The sequence below is a fragment of the Urocitellus parryii genome, chromosome 6 (genome assembly GCF_045843805.1).
Source record: "Urocitellus parryii isolate mUroPar1 chromosome 6, mUroPar1.hap1, whole genome shotgun sequence".
In the NCBI taxonomy this organism is placed as follows: Eukaryota; Metazoa; Chordata; class Mammalia; order Rodentia; family Sciuridae; genus Urocitellus; species Urocitellus parryii.
The window spans coordinates 158611869-158631704 of NC_135536.1; the positions used below are offsets into that span (position 1 = coordinate 158611869).

Below are 19836 nucleotides of genomic sequence, written 5' to 3' on the forward strand. Positions count from 1 at the left end.
TTAATACTGCTGTTCTCCAGGCTAGACAAATGTTTTAAAGAGACAACACATTTCAAGCTGAGAAGACCCTTTTGTTTACTTGCTTCTGAATTGAAAACGATGCCTTCAATTATCACTCAAACTGTAAACACCATCAGCTGCTCTAAAAATATTTTCTGAGTAAATGCCACTTATACCTTCTGGCATTTACTCAAAGCATTTTTTAAAGCAGCTGGGAATCTTGTTAGCAAAGCTCTGGATTAGGGAGCGACAGCAAACTAAGGAGAGGCTTGAATTCTGGAAATAGCACAAAGGAGAAGAAATCAGCAAACACAAGAGGGGCTTTAATAAATGCTTCCCCTATGACCAACATATTCTCGGTGAACATCAAATATGGACAAACAGTTGCCATGTATTTTAATGGGTTTCATGACATGTACATGAGTATTCTTGCCTCAGGCAATATGGAGTAAAAATAAGGATGGAAGGTAAGTAGAATATTAGGTGGAGAAAGAGAAAATTATGTCACAATTTTAAATATTCTGAAAGAAACCCTTTTGAAATTTTTTTCTTTAGCATTAGAATATTTGCAAATTACTCCAGCAAGAATATTAGCTAGTTATTTTGAACTTCTGATGAAAAAAAAATTTAAGGAATCATCCCCTTTCCCTAAAAGTAATGGAAACATTTCTGTATGCCCTTACCAAATAAAATCGTTTACTAACTATAAATAAATAGACAAACAAACAAACCTTTTTGGAGAAATGGAGAGAAGAGTTGAGACAAGTAAGAGTCCTAAAGAGAGTCCTAAAGGTGTATCAGTAAAATTAAGCATTGTACTACAGAATTTTGTGCAACAGGAAAGTAATCTTATCATTTAAAATAATAAGAAAGTCAGCCCAGGATCAACCAGAATGTATACAGAAGAGAAACAAGTATTTGGCTGACATTATCATTCACTTCTTTCAATGGAGTGAAATAAGAGAACTGTATACAGCCATAAATTTCATAACTTAATAAGATCCCTTCCACTTTAGTGGTATACATGCCCAAATCCCTACATCATTGGATGCAGGAAGCATTTCAGTGACAAGATTGAGCTTGTCACTAAAGCCTTTTTCTAATCTTCCAAGCTCATTTCTCTTTCTTCTATACACATGCCCAAGTATTCAATTAGATTGTACTTTTTATATAAATTATCATCCATTTTGGATGATAAAATGTCCAGTGAAAGAGATTATCTTGCTCCATTTTCATTGAATAGAGATATTCATTAGCTGATTAAATTCAACTGCCATTTGTGGAGAGACCTAGTGAAAATTAAACTTCTGAAGGTGGCTGAGTCTGGTATGAGATATGAGTTTTCCAAATTTCTTTTGATAAACCCATGAACCTACAGCTCCTACACATTTCAGATGGTCTAAATGGATCCTAAGGACAAAGTAACATTCAGATTACCCATGTACTTGGAGGACCTAGCATTTTCTAACTCCTCTCTAGACATCAGATGGTTTCATTTTTAAAATGCCCTTGAAGGATGAGTGCTATTGGTTGTTCTACTTTAAGTAAGTGGAAACTCAAATAGCTCACGTCATAATCTGAACATCTGTCCTTTTGTCTAACTAATCCCCCTGTACCCTGTCTCTACACTTAGGAAAGCATCTGTTGAATCAATTCCAATGGAGGGTTGACCCCACCAGCCATCACGAAAGACTGAGGAGGTTGTGACAGTGGGATCCTTCCTCTGGAAGGAGCTTGGCTTGTTTACTTAGATTTCATAAACGGATAAAAATAACAATAATTTTTAAATTTTATTTTTAAATGACCACCATTACTTTCTAATAGGATATGAGCCCTCTTGGACGTGCCACAGCCTTGAATTCAGATTGGACATCTCCACTCTCATTTCCTGTGTTATATTGATTTTTACCCAGTGCTTGCTGGTTAACTTCCAAGACTGAACCATATAAATATATCTTTTCAAAATTCTATCACCAAAAGTGATGTCGCTCAATCGAATGTTGAAATTAGTAACTTCCTTTACATAGTTGATGATGTGTTCCGAAGATGTCACTGTATCTCCCTTGAATTCTAAAATATCCCTCAGCACCACTGTGAATTGGATTCAGTGCCTCAGGACACCCAGTGAACACCCTGGGAGCCATGAAGCAGTCAGTGTATACTCTGAGGAAGGAACATTTAAGAAACAGCAAGGGATCCAGAATTGCTGCAGTAGTGATGAGTGAACATGAAACTAGTAGGAATATAGTCATTGCAAGAATTTGAATTTTTACTCCACTCAAAACAGTTCTGATTCAAGGAATTAATGACCTGGTTTATTATTTACATTATTATTTTATAAAATGAGGATTTATTTGCTATTTTAAAGACTTTTTACAGTAATTTTAGGTTCACAGAAAAATTGAGAGGAACGTATCTCAGTTATTTATCTCATTTACCCTCTGCCTCCTCTCTTATGTAGCCTCTCCTGTTTTCAACATCCCCCTCTAGAGTAGAGTATTTGTTACAGCTAATCAACCTACATTTCTTACACATTTTTCCAAACCCTATAGTGTACACCACCAGACGTGTGGATATACTTTAGACTTTGGGTGGTAAGGTTTTATCAACTGTAACAAATGTACAACTCAGTGATTTTCCCCTGAAGATATAATATTTTAGTCAGCTTTGTGTTGCTATGACCAAAAGACCCGACGAGAAGGAAAAGTTTATTTTGGCTCATAGTCTCAGAGACAACATCCATGGTTGGCTGGGGCCAAGTTGAGACAGAATGTTGTGGCAGAAGGGTGTGCTGGAGAAAAGCAGCTCAGGACATGACAGCAGGAAGCAAAAAGAGCTTAGATCATTGGGGACAAAATATAAAACCCAAAAACATGCCTCCAGTGACCTACTTCCTCCAGTCATGCCCTATGTACCTACAGTTACCCCCAGTTAATTCATACAAGTGGATTGATCCAGTGACAAGGCCTAGCTCTCATAATCTAATCATTGTACCGTCTTACATTATGTCATACATGAGCCTTTGGGAGATACTTTATAATCAAACGATAGCAATAATGATCACTCTTTTTGTGCACAGTTCTGTGAGTTTTGATAAATGCAGTCATGCAATCACCTCCACAATCATGATACAGACGATTCCATTATCCCCCCAAATTCTCCCATTTCTCTTTGAAATCCACCTCTATCCCATTTCTAGTCACTGGAATTCAGTGATCTTTTTTCAGTTTTCCCAGAATATAAGACAAATGAAATCATATATCAAATAATATGTAGTTTTGAAAGCCTGACTTCTTCCACTTTGCATAATACATTGGAGATTCATTTATGCCATTATGGGTAGTAGTAATTATCTTTTGCTTTTATAACCATTGTATGGATATACCATAATTTGTTGCTCCATTTCCCAGGTGAGAGACATTGAGTTGTTTCTAGTTACAGCAAACATGAATAAAGCTAAAAAATACATAACTCAAAATGGATCATAGATATACTGTGAAAACAAAAACTATAAATTTAAGAATAATCTTTATGATCTCATTTGGTCAAACATTTCCTAGAAACAGCATCCAAAACACCATGATCCACAAAAGAGCAAATAGATACAGTAAACTTCCATCAAATTTAAAAACTTATTTGTAAAAGACATTTTTCAGACAATGAAAAGACAAGACATAGATTAGGAGAAGATATGTGTAAGCAACATACATATCTGATAGAGAACATTTTTAGAACATATAAAGAACTCTCAGAACTCGACAACCCAGTTTTTAAGAGGGCAAAAGATTTAATTAGACACTTGAACAATGAAGATATACAATGATAAAAAAAGCATATGGAAAGATGCTCCAAGTCATTAGAAAAATGCAAAAAAAAACCACAATGCAATATCACAATATATTTATTAGAATAAAAAAATTTAAAAAAAACATAAAATCTGAAAATACCAAATGCTAGAGAGAAATTGGAGCTACTAGAACTCTCAGACATTGCTAGTAGGAATGCAAAAATGGCACAGCCATTTTGGAATCCAGTTTGGCAATTAATTATAGCCTTAATTATATGCTTATCATAAAACTCAGGAACCTCATTCCTAGATATTAATCCAAGTTAATTGAAAGCAAGATTCATATACAAACCCAACTTATGCTTTAACACGATCATTTTGGCTGTTATGTTAGGTATACAGTATGTGAGAGGTGTATAAAGTCAAAGCTAAAAGCAGAAACAATGGATAGGGTGGTTAAATAATCCAGATGAGAGATTTATATTCATGATGAAGCCAAGAGGAATTTCTAATAGACTAGAGGTGAGATATAAGAAAAAGAAAAGTATTTAAGTAAGGAAAGGATATGTTTTGCTTCAGTGGAATGAGAATGACCAGATGCAAGCCAGAGGATGAGGGGAAGAAAATAAATTTATTTCTAGACATATTATAGTTAGATATGAGGTGTCCCCCAAAAGCTCATGTGTGAGACAATGCAAGAAAGTTTAGAGGTGAAATGATTGTATTATGTTAGCCTTAACCTAATGAGTACACTAATGCACTGATAAGGTTTGATAAGGATTAATTAGGTGGTCCTAATAGGCAGGTAGGATGTGACCTAGGGAGGAGGAGGGTCATTAGGGGATGTAGCTTTGGAATATATATTTTGTCTCTGGAGAGCAGAGTCTCTCTCTGCTTCCTGGTGGCCATGTCCTAAGCTTCTTTTCCCTGCCATACCCTTCCATCATGATGTTCAACCCAGGGGCCCAGAGTTACAGAGTCAGCCAGACTGAGACCTCTGAAACCATAATCCCCCCAAAAAATTTTCCTCCACTAAAATTTTTCTTGTCAGGTCTTTTAGTCACAGTGGCAAAAAAAAAAATTAATGAAAACATGTTATCATGAGTTTTCTCTTGGACATCCCAGTGGAGATGTTAAAGTAGGCAGTTGGGTGGATGCGAGTTTGGGGTTCAGGAAAGGGATTTAAGCAGAGAATGTGATGGATATCATTATCCATAGTACATGTATGAAGACACAAATTGTTGTGAACATACTTTATATACAACCAGAGATATGAAAAATTGTGTTCTATATGTGTAATAAGAATTATAATGCATTCCGCTGTCACTTATTTTTTTAAAAATCAATTAAAACTTTTTTCAAAAAAAGAATAATAATAAATTAATAAACAAATGAATTTGGAAATCAACATCAAATAGATATATTTAAAGGCATGAGACCAAGTGAGATTACAAAGGGGACAGAGTATAGGTGTTGATGAGAAGAGGACCAAGGATTGTATCCGGGATTCTCCAACACTAAGAGGCCTCCCTGCCATTCTCCTGAAATCCATGTGCAGGGGTGGCCATGATGGTACTTAAGGCAATTGTAGCAACACCCCCAAACATGAGGATAGGAGCCCCAAACAAAAGTTTTTGGAATAATATGTAGGCTGTGGTTCTGGCCAGGTAGAGTTCCTGGTCTTGTTTGTTTTTCTCTACCTAACTTACAGCCTTCCTATCAATGCCCAGCCTTCCCAATTAAGTCCACCCAAGCCCAAGTAAGCAAGAGTCTTAGCTGCCTGAAACCAGGAACCCTAAGCAAAGCCAAGTAATCCATCCAAGTTTATGTTAATAGCAAAACGTAAGACCAGAACTGGGACAAACTGTGACTGCCATCAAAGGAAACTTTTGCCTTTTGCCACTAGATAGGAACTTATTCTGTCATACATAGATTCCCTTACTCATAGACATCTCAACTTTAGAGTAAATTTTCCCAAATAAATATTTATTATTGCAATATTATTCTTATAATAAGCTAATGTCACTTCCTTAACTTTAGCATAAATGCGTTGATTTGGTTTTAGAGATATGTTAATATGAATTGAAGTAGGAAATGATTAAAGCTCTGGGAATATCCAATCTCAAATTATTTAACAGATATGGCTACTGTCTCTAAAATAGCATGAAATTCATAAAATATCTGCTATGCCGCTCTTTACATTTGCACTAATGTTGGAATCTGCAATGTAATGGATTTTATCTGAGACTTCTTTTTCTAATTCTGATGACCTAATTATTTGCCCTATTTTCAAAGTGACAGAATAATGAAGGATAAAAAAAAGAAACTCTAGTTGATTGCTAAAATAATTAAAATTGTGGGTTGAAAAGTTAGTTATCTTTTCTTCCTTATGTACAAAGTATCTTTAATTCTCATGGAATGTTCTATTGGGAAATCTCAAAAGAAAACAAGTCCCTTCTCCTCTGTTTCTCCCATTAGTTATTTAAAAATCAAAGTTATTTTTAAAAGTAAATAAATGTACATGTATACTATGCATAAATGATATTTTCTTCTCATGTCTTCCCTCCAAATTTAGATGAGAGAACTAAGGTCATCTTAGACATCTCGTTTTAGAATCAAGAAAAACAGAAATATTTCAAGCAAAACACATAGTGGCTCTAAATGCTACATCAATAATTTCATCTTAGGCTGGATGTAAGAATCTGCAAGGCAGGTGTATTTGGTCAATGCTACGCATTTTTTATTGTGGTTTCTTTGGCATGCTTCCAAAAGGAGAGCATTTGTGTCCCACAATTGAGACGAAGTTCCAATGTTGGAAATCCTATGATGATTAAATGGCATTTGGATTTGTTAAACAAGAAAACAGACAAACAAAAGACATCCAATCTGGAAATTAATTCCCCTTCTTATGGATAAGAATTTTAGATGATTTTGTTATAGTTAGAAGCCTGTCGATAAGAGCAGAGGGCACTCATCAATACAGGGGTTGTAGAAGGTGTGCGTCTGGTGCCGTCTTCTGTAGAATAAGAAGGTCTTGAAAAGAAGTCAGAGGTCTGGCACCACTTCCTACCGGCCCCCAGGGACAGTCTGAAGGCTGTGTGTTGGTACTGTGGCTGCATTATCAGTTGGGAGAAGGGGGACATAGACACCTGCTATTTGATGTGGCATCTCTTCAGATGCCACCTTGAGGTTGTCAGGACCCAGAAGAGCTTCCTGGGTATGGGTTGGGTGAACTCTCTCTGTATGCCACTTTGGCTTCTGTGAAAAGTTTCTCCCCCAAGGTACCTGGCTTGCCAGTGGTGGTCAGAAGACCACCTGACCACCTTTCCTGTTAGCAAGAAATGCTCAATGCTGTGGAACCACTTCTCCATTTGCTCTGCTGACTCCACCCAGGTGGTGTGCCTGCACTGAGGCCCAACCAACCTGGGCAATAGCTGCCTCCTGAGGCCCCTGCTGAGGTTCGTCCACCACGTGCTCAAGGCAGATGTCCATCTGAGATCACCCATTCCTGCTCTCCAGGCATCCGGGTCCCCTGAACACTAAGTTGTCAGGCATTTCCTCCTTCCATGACCCCACTGAGAAGTTTCATGACTTTCTCCCAGTTGCCAAAAATATCACCAGTGGAGATGATCTCACCTGACCTCCAGCCATATTCCTTGTGGACAACGTTGGCTTTAACAGGCTGCTGGAACACTTGAAACCTCAGTACTCTTTGCCCTTCCCTTCCTGCTTCTCAGGACAGCTATCCTGGGTATGAATAACGATGTGAAGCAGATGATTCTGTCACAGCTGAAGAGGCCAAGAGCAGCATGGTCCACTTCACATCAGGAATATGGATGAGCACCCAGACTCACAAGTACCTGACCCTCACCCTCACTGGGTCACTTTCATGTTGTTAGCTCACCCACACTTGTGAAGACCACCATTATTCAGCAGTTTGGGGTATGTCAGCATTTCAGATGTGTCAGCAACCGCATCCAGAAGCAGCTGAAGTGCTGGTGGGAAGCCTGGGTGACCTCCATTGGCCTGCATGTTGGCATCACAGTCACCAACAATCCAAGCATCTACAAGACTCTCAATGAGCACTTGACCATCAGTGCTTCAGCCACACAGTGAACCTGATCACAAATGAGGCCATCAAGAGCCAGAGGACGGTGCAGAATCTACTGAGCATCGCTCGGAAGCTGTGCAAGCAGGTCCCCAGTTCCTCAAGGTAAAGGGGAAACTGGCAGAGCTGCAGCAGGATTACCAAGCTCTCCATAGAGTGCAACTTCAGATAGCTGATCAACCGCGACCAGTGAGAGGTCATGAAGTCCATGTGTCACACACTGAGACCCTTTGACACTGAGAGCTGGGAGATGAGTCCCCACGTGTCTATTCTGTGCCAGGTCATCCCCACGATCCACATCCTCAGCAGGAAGGTCCAGATCCTCTTTGGGGAGATGATGGGCATCGACACCATGCAGAAGTCACTGAAGGAAGCCATGAAGATCCAGCTGTTCACCACCTTCCACAACCTGAGGTACGTCTTTGCCACACAGCTGGACCCTGGCTACAAAGCCTCCCTGTTCACAGAGGAGAAGGTTGAGCAGTACAGGCAGGATTTCATCAGGGAGCTAGAAATACTGAATTCTACCTCAGAGGACACAGCTGCCTGTGACTCAGGTCCCTTATAGAGACTCTGGTGGAGGCAAGAGCCTGTGGTCGCTGGTGGCCGAGGTGAAGAGAAGAGACCGGGGAGAAGCCGCCTGAAGACATGGTGCTTGGAGGAGCACAGCTGTGACCCACTCACCTACTAGAACCTGAAGAGATCATCCTGGTCCAGGCTGTCAACTTTGGCCATAGGATTTTGGGGGCAGTCCCCCAAGTGCCGTTCCTTCAGAAAAGCTGTTCAGCACATCCATGGAGAATGGAAAATCAGCTAGCTCTGGCTCAAGATGGAGCATTTTGAAAAACTTATGTTTTTGAAAGTAAATCTTCCCTTGATACACTTTCAGTATTGAGCTCACCATGGAGCTGCCAGATGAGAGTGCTCTTTGTAGTGCTGGCTGGCTGTCATCCCAGGGCTGTGGCCTGCCTAGTGGGGCCATGAGGGACACCAGGCCAGTGTCTGAGGCCACCTGGAGGCTTGCAATGCAATGTCACATGTGCTTTACTCCTCTCAGACAGGTCACCGGGTGTTTGAAAGTCCACTAGAAGCAGCAGTCCACTTAAGAAGTGGGATGATCAGGTTTTAATTCATAGCTACAATGTTTTTTAAAAGTTAGGGGTCAGTAGTTTGTTTACTAGAATGAAGACAAGATGAAAACAATTTATCCTGTAGGCTTTTTATTTAATTGTATAAAAATCTTGAATCAGATACTGTATTTTAGTTAAATATTGTTTTAATTGCAACAAAAACAGCTTTTTGTGGCTGTAAATAGGAGGTGGAGGTTAAGCTATCCTGACTGAGCAGTTTCTAACTGCAGACTCTCAAGTATGTTGGGAAGCGAAGAGAATGTTCTGGAAGCTGTTTAAGACAGAGATAAAGCATTTGAAAACAAAACTATACTTCAGTCAGTCATGGAATGTGCAGTTGTAGTTATGTGGTCACGGAACATTCCCATTTCGTGTCTTTGTATTCAGGGTTACATGGCCAGTGTCCTGAGTTCCTTGAAACCAGAGCCAGGTGTGTGTCCACACTGAGGATTCAGCCAGTGCAGAGCAGGACTTTCAGCAGGGGGCCTGTTGATCAGGTCTTTGCACTCTGACCAAGCGTCCCTGAACAGTGGAGCTCTGCTATGTGCACTGACCCAAGGTGCTAAGATGGCAAGCCCAGGGGCCCCTAGAGGCAGCTGGCTGACCAGTGGTGTTGAGCAGGGGGCGTCTGGCACCTTGCAGTGGAGAGGCTAGCTAGCTTCAGGCTTTTAGATTTTTTCTTTTCTTTTCTTTTCTTTTTTTTTTTTTTTTTTTTTTTTTTTTTTTTTTTTTTTTTACAATAGGGAAGATTCAGTCACCACAGGAGTATTTTAGAATCCCAAGGACATCAGAATGAAACATCAGTTGTCATATTCTTTTAACAATATGTCTTCAAAGTTTTTGCTTTAACATAAAAAAAAGGTTCATTTTCTCATTTCAAATCATTAAGTGTCCTAGTTGAGAGGAATTGCTCTATGATCGTTTAGGAAAGTTGTCATTTTGTTGAAATACTGTACCTATACTTAATCTAAATTTGAGTGGACTATGCTTTAGTGTATTTATAAATGATGAATTCAGTTTCTGAAATTAAACTGTTTATTTTCAATTTTCAAAAAAAATATATAGGGGTTGTGGTTTTCTGGACTTTCCAATAGAGAGAAAAAATAGGATTTATCTGATATTGTACATTTAAACATAAGTCTTTCTAATCAAATTTTCAAGCTAATATCCCAATGTCCACTCAGCTAAAAATAAACAGGTCAGCACTGGGCCACTGAGTCCTGACACCCAGCACTTCCTTAGGCAGAGTTTATCTGAAGTGAATATTAGAAGAGACTTAAAGGCCAAAAAACATCTTTTTGCAATGCTAACACACTTAAGAATGCTGATTTTTTGTAAGATCCTTTCACAGCACATAAACAGTTTCTTTAAATGGCAGAACCCCTTTCACATCAATTAAACCCTTTAGTAAGACAGGCAGCTTGAAAACCCATTTGCAATTCCTATTCAGGATCACAGACAGCTGAGAAGGAGAGGCCCTGCTCAAGAAGAATATGACCCAGAGAGGAGGCAGACAAGCAAGTATTTTTATAAGGCAGAATAAAATAAGTCATCCATTAAAGGTGAATGTGAATCTTTGTAGAAAGAAGAGAGACCATATTATAGGGGCATTCTGGAAGATTATGGGAGAATGAGAGCTTTATCCTGAGTCTTGACACAAGTGGAGGAACTAGGGGACTGTGTGTGTATGTATGTCTTCATTCATTCGCGCATCCATTCACTCAACTGATATTTATTCAGTGCCTACAATGGACCAGGCACTATTATATGCACTGGGGCTACAGTGGTAACTATGACGAAGTCCTGCCCTGCGTGTGAGAGCTACATGCTAGTGAGGGAGACAAAACAAAACAAAACAAAAAAACTACTACAGTTTCAGTCACTAGCAAGATCTCTCTAAAAAGCGAAGCAGGCTAAGAGGGTAAAGAGTGAGTTGACAGGGGTGATGGACCTAGAAAACATCTCAGGGGAAAGAACATTAGGGAAGAGGAGAAACAGTTTTCCAGGTGACAATAATGAAGCTGAGTTTTAGCCCAAGGTAAGTAAAAAGCACTTCAGTGTCTTAAGAATGGAGGAAGGACATGAACCGATTCGTTTTGTTAATGAATGATGTAGCATATTGACCACAGGGACACGAGGAAGGAAGCAAGAGGACCAGGTAAGAGAACCTCAGCCCAGGCCGGAGACACTGAAGGGGGTATCAGATTGATAAGTGTCAAGAAGGTAAAGGGTCTATTTTTTTCAGAGGAGCAGAGAGTCAGAATTGGATCCCAAATTGGAGGGGGGAAAGTAGTTGAGAGGATATAAAGGTGATCTCTGATCTAGGGAGTTCAGAGAAAAATGGAAGTTATCTATAGCTGGAATAGAATAAAGAAAAGCAGAGAGGGAATGAGTCAAAAGTTGGCAATGCCTATCAGGTATCTATTACAGATGTCTCCTCTGTGATATTCTACAATATAATCTATTTTGTGCTAGATTCTTTCATCAGAATCTTCAAGATCTAGAAAATGAAAAGTCAGTATTTTAGGCTAAAAAAAAAAAAAAATACCATGCTGGTGGAAGAAGAGCAACTTAGGAACTATAAATAAGGTAATGACTGGTAAACAAAGCGGGCAAAAGACTGTGGTGGTTGGTGGAAGCCAGGAGGAAGCCTTGTCCAACAGAGGAGGCTGGACCTAGAGGATGAGCAGGAAGTAGGTTTATTGGCTGCAGCCAGGTTCAGAAGGGGGGCTTTCACCACAGTCCATCAATCCCTCCTAACCCCGAGTTCAGAAAGTTTCAGACCTTTATACCCAGTATGAAGGGAGAGAGGCTCAGAGGCTCACAATCTGTAGAAATCAACACAAAATCAACTTTTTCCAGAACAGCGGATCCCAGGCCTGGATACAAAATCAAGAACTTTCTCTGCAGGAATCAGTGCCCAGAACAGGTAGCGTTCTCCCCTTCCCTCCCACCTGCTAGCTCCACAGGACGTGACTATTGTCTATTGAAATGCAAACGCCTCTGTGCAGGCCTTGGGTTAGTCTTTTTTTTTTTTTTTGTATCACATCCTGCTTCTGCAACACACCTTTCCCTGAAAACTCTGTTGCAGGAATTCTTGCTGATAGTCTAAGAATAGTTATGGTGAGGGTCTCTTGGAGAAGCTTAATTAAGATTTTCTGTGGAGAAGGAGTGCTACTACAGAAGTACTGGGTGTAGAAAAGGGGCACCCAAATAATATCCGTTTCAAGACAGAAACTGTGAGGAGAGTGTGAACAGATGACCTGAAAAAGGAATCTACTTGAACCAGAAAGTATCTCAGTGGCTCAGGAGAGAATTAATTGAAGCTCTGAGATAAAAAAGGGGTTTTTAGGGAAGAAAAGAAAGGGCAATGCATTTCAACAGAAGATGCAGGAGCATTCACTACTTAGTGTATACCCAACGAAAATGCCTGTATCTGCCAAAAAAATATAAAAACCAAAGCCAGAGATTCACCCAGTAAAACGATTGTCAATTTAAAATAATGTCAAAAATCCATTTAATACGCAAAAACTACTGAAAAACAGTATAACCCAGTCTTTTTAAAAATCCTCATGACACTAACATTAGCCTGGAGTTGGGCAAAATCAACTTATGACAAACCTATTTTATAATCACATTACACGTCTCATGTAATTCATTGAAAAGATGAAAACTGAAAGTATTGTTTTACTGAAGTCAAAAACTCTTTAAATCAAACCAGCCTAAGTCAAGGATCATCTGTCTAGCAATAAAACAAACATACCAGGTGTAGCAATGGTTTCAACAACCAATAAAATATAACATTGAGTGAAAAAAAGCCATACATAGAAAAACACATGCTTTATGATTCCATCTAGGTAAAGTAGTAAAACAGACAAAACCAACCTGTAGGATTAGAAGTCAGGATAGTGGTAACCCTTGCAGGGGAGAGAGGGTCTAGTGGAAGGCCATGTGTTTTCTTGGGTGGCTATTAAACCCTTGTCTCTCCATCTGAGAGCTGTGTTCATTAATAAAAAGGAATCGGTAATAATTGAGTCCAACACTGTGACCTGTTGCAATTTTATGTATCTCACTAAAAATTTAACATTAAAACATTACTAAACTGAAAAGTCTGGTGTCACAGGGCAAGGGCCTGCCACAGAGCTGAGGTGGCCTCTTTCTCACCGGTTCTTATAATTGTGCCAGAAATATTCTGAACATGTCACTCAGAGTAGCAGACATGAGTTTATTAGAAAGGATGGAAAAGGGGAAAAGAGGACACTCTCCAAGGACGGAACAGGTCCTCTCAGAGAGGAGAACAGCACGACACTCCTGCCCTTCCTTTTTATTGGGTGTCCCAAATAAATTTCCAAAGAGTTCTGCCCTCGTCCATCTCTTGACTTTTGATTGACAGCAGAATGACATCAGATTTTCAGGTTCCCTCTGCACCTGACAACATTGGGTCACTTTGGCTCATGTTGACTGGTTCTAGTTGGAAATTGTTCTTACAGATTTTATGGTGAAGGGGAATTACCCTCATCTCTGAGTTCTTGGATCTGCTCTGTATAAGGGTCAAAAAAAAAGGACCCTCTTCCGGGTAACTTGTCTTCTTCTTACCACATTTCAGGCCTATATTTCTCCTGCAGATAATGGGTTGTTTTCTGAGGCATGTAACATATCCTATTAACTTACACCAGGAAGGAGGGGGCAGGTAAATTGGTTTTATTGTTGTTGTTGTTGTTGTTGTCATTGTTGTTTTTAAAGAAAGTGTATGGGGATCAGCACAGTGGGCCCAGTGTATAGAATTACTTCTTAACCTCATGCTCCCACTGCTCACATCTGTTACCTATCACTTGAACTTGACTCATAGAAATGATATGGGATGATACTGTCTGACCTTGAGAATGTGATGTGGGAAGCCCCATAAAGTGATCGATCATCACATTTCCACAGCAATTATGAACATGTAAAAAGACATGCAGAGGTAACTTTTTCACTTTGCTACTAAATGGTCCAAACTTGTTTCTTTCTTATCACAGACTTCAGCACCATTCCACACACCTGCCACCCATTCCTTCTTCCAGGAATGCATCCCATCTCCATTGCTTACTACTATTGGCATCAGATCAACATTGGCATCAGATCCGCCATTTTAGGTCTGATTTTTATCTAGGGAACTCCTAAGTTTCAATTTAGGAGCCAATTTATCTAGAGATCCTGAGGCTCTGCTGCTCAGCCTCCCATGAGAACATGTGCCTGCTAAAGAGTGGACCCCCCCCCCCCCAGCCCACGACGTAACCCTTGGGCATGCTTGTCAAAGTCCTGTTTCGGGCTATAAAGCTGCCGTGGGAGTGCCGACTGGCTGCTGCTCTCCTCCGAGGGGCAGCCTTGTCAGTTTGCTCCATGCTCTGACAATAAATCTCTCAAGTGGGACTTTGCATGTGTCCTTTCACTTATGTCACAATTTCTTCAAAAGATTTCGATGAAATCTAAGAATTTCAATGAAGTCAAAGAGTTCACATTGTACCAAATTAAAATATCTTCTTCAAGTGTCAGGATTTGACAAACAGGCTTCATTGTCCTTTGCCTGCCCAAGTTCTTTGTTCACAGATAATAAGATTACATGTATATAATGAACTCCCAGATTTAATTCCCATCCTGCTGCTGAAATCGGAGGGAAGGAAGCCTAAACTCCTCTTTTGCTCCCTGATCAAAGACAAATATCCCATCAGAGTCCTAAGCAGTGTGGGACCAAGAGCAGAGTGGGGGGTATGACCTGCTCCAGGTGCAGGCAATGAGCAATGCATTACCTGCATTTGTATCTGAAAACAACGCTGAAGCTGAATGTCCATTTGCTTTTACTCATCACCATGTGCCACCATGTGCTCCCGGAAACAAGCATTTGTTGGTCCAAATTCTAAACAATTATTATAATTATGGAATGCTGGATTTTGGCAATACAATGGGCTAATTTCAAATTGTACATTTTAGTTACTTATCATTTAATAAGCATTATGTTCTACATGAAAGCCAATTCAAAGATCTCCAGTTATACCTTCCACTGTTGTCACACAAGGACTCTGTTACCTGTAGCTGCTTCTAGGGTGAGTTCATAAAGATCTCCAAGGTCTGGAGCTTCCTTGGGCTGTCTGTTGAGCTCAGATCTTAAGTCTGACTCCCGCAGCATTTCACAGGCCTGAGCTAAACAAAAGACTCAAAATAAACAAGGATGCACAGCAATGGTAAAGGCAAAGAAACATTTGAATTATTTCAATTCTGTTATCTTACATGACTCCCTGGAGTTTTCACTTATATTTGAAATTTAAAACAGTAGAAACAACACATGAACTGCATGTGTAATCATTTTGCTTGATAAGGACAAATTTTTAGCCCACACATGAAATATTTTACTGGATTTGAAGACTGTTTTTTAAATTGTTATTTTTCTTCTTTGAATTATGAGTTGTTTTAAAACCAAAGACCAAACCTAGAAACGATAAGGACTAGATCAAAAGAATAATTATTTTAATGATTATTACATGGTTATTATTCAAAATAATGTTGTTGTATAGATGAGAGATGTTAAAAAATAGTTTTGCTTTAGCTCCAAATACTCTGGATATGCCACTGGTTATAAGATTTAAAAAAAAAAAAAGTTTTCATTGTTTTTTGGGGAGTTAAAAAAAAAGGACAGAAAATTTAGGTTTTTATTATTTATATTTTTCTATTAAAAAAAATAGATAAAAAGCAGAATACACTGTAGCCATAACCAGCGAAATGACCAAAGTAGGCTAATTACTGAGGGCAGAGTAAGCATGTGCACACACACATTTTTATTGTATCACCCTGAGATAGAAATTCAGGGGCACAGAAAAAGAACAATATACTGAGTCTCAAAAGAAAAGTGCCCATAAACTACTGGAATATAGGAAATGCCTGTGAATCATTGGAAAGCAGAACAAGCAACCCCTGTACAACTTAGCTCCTGTCCTTGCCCAAAGAAAGTATCATAATGTCAGTGCAATGAGCAAGTGCAGGGAAAACTGGCTCCAAATTGTGTTCATTTTGCACCAACTCTACCTCTACTTCAGGCCCTTGCTACTGGTCCTCCATAAATATAATACCCACAACCAAGGAGTTGCTGCATCTTGCTGTTAAGATGGCCCTCATTCTCCCTTGAATGTGTCTGTCTGTGCTCTGATATGTCCTTAAAGTAATTTTTATGAAGGTTTTCAAGGACCCCACTTATGCTGAGTTGAGGTTCCTCTCTCCAAGAATTTCTCAGGCCTTCTCCTTGGATGACAATCCAGTGGCACTTGTATACACATGGGCAGGATAAAGAGCTAAGGCAATCCGCTTAATATCCTAAGCATTCTGCAGAGACAAAAACAGTGACCCAGGGGTCAGAAGTCCTTTCGGGGAGGGGGTTCAGTTAAATTCTATCAAGTCAACAACCATTTAAATTACATTTGGTTTAATTGGATCCTAAAGAGATGTGATATCGCTCCCAAATCCAGACAAATCTACAGATACCATAATTCTGTGTTTAAAAATCTATCCAGGGGCTGGGGATGTGGCTCAAGCAGTAGCCTGGCATGTGCGGGGCGCTGGGTTCGATCCTCAGCACCACATAAAAATAAAAACATAAAAACATAAAGATGTTGTGTCCTCTGAAAACTAAAAAATAAATATTAAAAAATTCTCTCTCTCTCTCTCTCTCTCTCTCTCTCTCTCTAAAAAAAAAAAAAAAAAAAATCTATCCATATGCAGTATCCAATAGTTCTCCCAGAAACAAGCAGTATACTCAATTTATTTGGAAGAAGCTACCAGAAAGCACTGATAGGGGAATTGAAAAGTAAAACAGGGAGAAGAAAGAAATGAAGGTTGGGTTGGTTGATAAGCAGATTATTGTTCTGGGCAACTAGGGCTCAATCATTCCAGAGACATTTGGGCAACCCTGTAGAACACATTTTAAACACATTTTAAAGCTGTCCCACCTAAGGGGCAAGAAGTTGGGATATTTATTCTCCCTCTCCTACTAATAATTACCTGAGAGCTAAGGTAAGTGTAAGTACCTAGATTTTCCAGCCTAACCTTTGAAGTGAGCTGTGAAAAATACTGTGGCCAGAGAAAACACTCAGGTAGAGAGTTATAGGTGACTATAGCCACGAGCCACTAGAACATGCAGAAATGTGTTTATACAGAGCTACAGAAGAGTACATTTTTTAAAACCCTGAGTTATAAATATCCCTAGCATTTCTCATCCAGGCATAAGTCTGTATAATAGAATAAAGACAGCCACAAATTCTTGCTACTCCTGCCATTTAGAAGTCAAGTCTCATTCTCCTCCTTTTAAATACAGCATTCACTTAGTGATGAGCTTGACCAATAGAATGTGGTAGAACTAATGTCCTGGGACTTATTATCTAGGGCATAAGAAGTCTTGTATCTTCTATCCATCCCATTAGACCACTCACTCTGGGGACTCAGAGACACATGGAAGAAATCTGACTGACCCATAGACCTCTTTTCATGGGATGCCATATGTAGACATTCCATTCCAGAGTCCAGGCGGAGCCCAGCCTTCCTAGCCAAGATGCCAGAAATATGAGTGGAAGCATCTTGGACCTTCCATATTAGTCCTTCTTCTAGATGAATACTAACAAATCACTTCAGTCAATGACACATGGAATAGAAAATTCTTATCCTGTCCCTTCCGGAATTCCTAGCCTAAGATATCATGAGATGATGATGGTTTGTTGTTTTAAGCAATCAAGATTAGAGCCTGGTTCTTTCTTAAATTAGAGCTTTATAGTCATACATAGTAGTTGGGCTCATTCTGACAAACTCAAGCATGCATGGAATTCAATTTCAGTTCATCATTCCCTCCTTTTCCCTCTCTCCCTCCCTCCCCTTCCCCATTCTCCTTCCTCTACTCTACCAGGCTTCCTTACATGCATCTATTTATTTATATTTGATTGTTTCTTTCTATTTATTCCTTAAGGTGGAATTTCCTGTGGTTTACCTATATATGCACAGGACATGATTTTTTTAAGAGTTCATTCTGCATTGCCTCCCCTTATCTATCCCTTCAATCGGCTTCTTGAACTTCTTCTTCTACATTACACGTCTTCAATGGCAGACTGATTCTTGCATAGCAATAAATAATCAGAATCATTAAAAATAAACCTGGTAGGATGCTGGTCTCTGGAATTTGGGGCTGCACAGCATCACTGCATTTATTTAGAGTCAACTGATTTCAGAAAGCCTCTTTTCAAGCCCCAATTTTATTCTTCATTATTCTGAGAATAAGGAGAGGTTGTATCTCAATTCTTCTGCTTTCAAAAACAGTATACATTGACCCTAACTGTGTCATCAACCTCCCATGAGAGAGAGTGATATGTGGTATTTTTTTTCTCTTAGTATGCTTTGGGCTGAGTTTTTTTTTTTTTCTTCTCCCATTTCACAGGATTGCTTCTGAAGAGTCAGTTTCATATTTTATTTCTGTGACTCATTTATTAGAAAAATAGGAAGAGGTACCCAGAAATATTTTGCCTGTCTCACAATCACTCATTCTACCCGTTGCTTCTGGAGGTGACTCATTTAACTTTCCATACAAATATAATAAAAGTTTTTATTAGTTAGCATTGGATATACTTGAATATAGGAATAAAAAGTCTCCTCACTCCTCTGCCCATCAGTTAAAAGCTCTTTTTTTTCTTTTCATTTTCTCAGATTTTAGGTAATTTTTAATTTGTACTTCCTTAGGAAGTAAAGTACAAGAGAGTTTCCTGTTTATTTTCCACTCCTTCTGCTATACTCAAAGTTTAGGAAATAGAAAAAAACAACAACAATGACAAATTTAAGAATGAAATGCCCTGACACAGGAATTCATCTCCACCTTAGACCTATGGGAGAAGTGCACTGAGTTTTGAAAAGGTTTAATAACTCACCCTGAGTAGCACATAAATGATAAGACCAGGTATTAAACTCAGATTTTTCTGAATCAAATGGTCTGATTCTAATGCACTTATCTCTACACCATGATTTCTCTCAACCCCTGAGGGAAAACTCAGCATCAAGATTTGAGATCCGTTCATCTTTCACAACCCTGCTGGAAAATAGTGTCCCCACACTGACCTGCAAATAAAACCCTACCTCGTGTCTCTTTCTCCTGTAGGAGGCTGGATAAGAGACAAACTTGCTCATTCCTGCCCCAGTGGTAGAATTTATTGCGTGTATTGTAACTGTGGCATGTTTCCATGTCTGTCACTCTCACATGTTTGTAAAGAAATCTCATCAGTTCATTTATATATTAATTATTCTATCCCCAGTGCACATTACAGAAATCATCTTTGTATTTTTGAGGGGATGTATGCATAAATCTATCTAGGACCCATTATTTCTTACAGAAGGAGTTAGTGGGAAAGACATGGCTCATGGATCAGCAAACTGGAAAAGGGTATAGTAAAGACCTCTTTTAGCCCTTGTACAGGAAAATTCTGAACATTAGAAATTTGAGGTTTAGGAAGTATTGACTCCATTTTAATTTCAATCAATGTTCAAATTCTTGCTCTCTACTAGATTTCCATGCTTATATGATGATGATTTAATAAGAACCATATACCTGGTCTTCTAAATACTGGGTGCTTCCTGGTCCACTTCTCTGTCTTGTCTATTCTCCTGAGTATTTCAGGAGACCATCTGTATACTGACAAGTCTCAAATGTATGTTCCTAATATAGGTCTTTTTTTCTGGGTTCTTGACTCTTGTATTCACATAGTTGTCTTAGTCCATAATAAAATACCATAAATTGGGGAGTTTATAAACAA

At 39.2% G+C, this 19836-nt stretch overlaps 1 pseudogene; it reads left to right on the plus strand.

The window, feature by feature from the left end:
- The first annotated feature begins 460 nt into the window (after positions 1-460).
- LOC113189041 (zinc finger BED domain-containing protein 4-like) lies at positions 461-8790 on the plus strand (annotated as a pseudogene).
- Positions 8791-19836: the final 11046 nt, after the last annotated feature.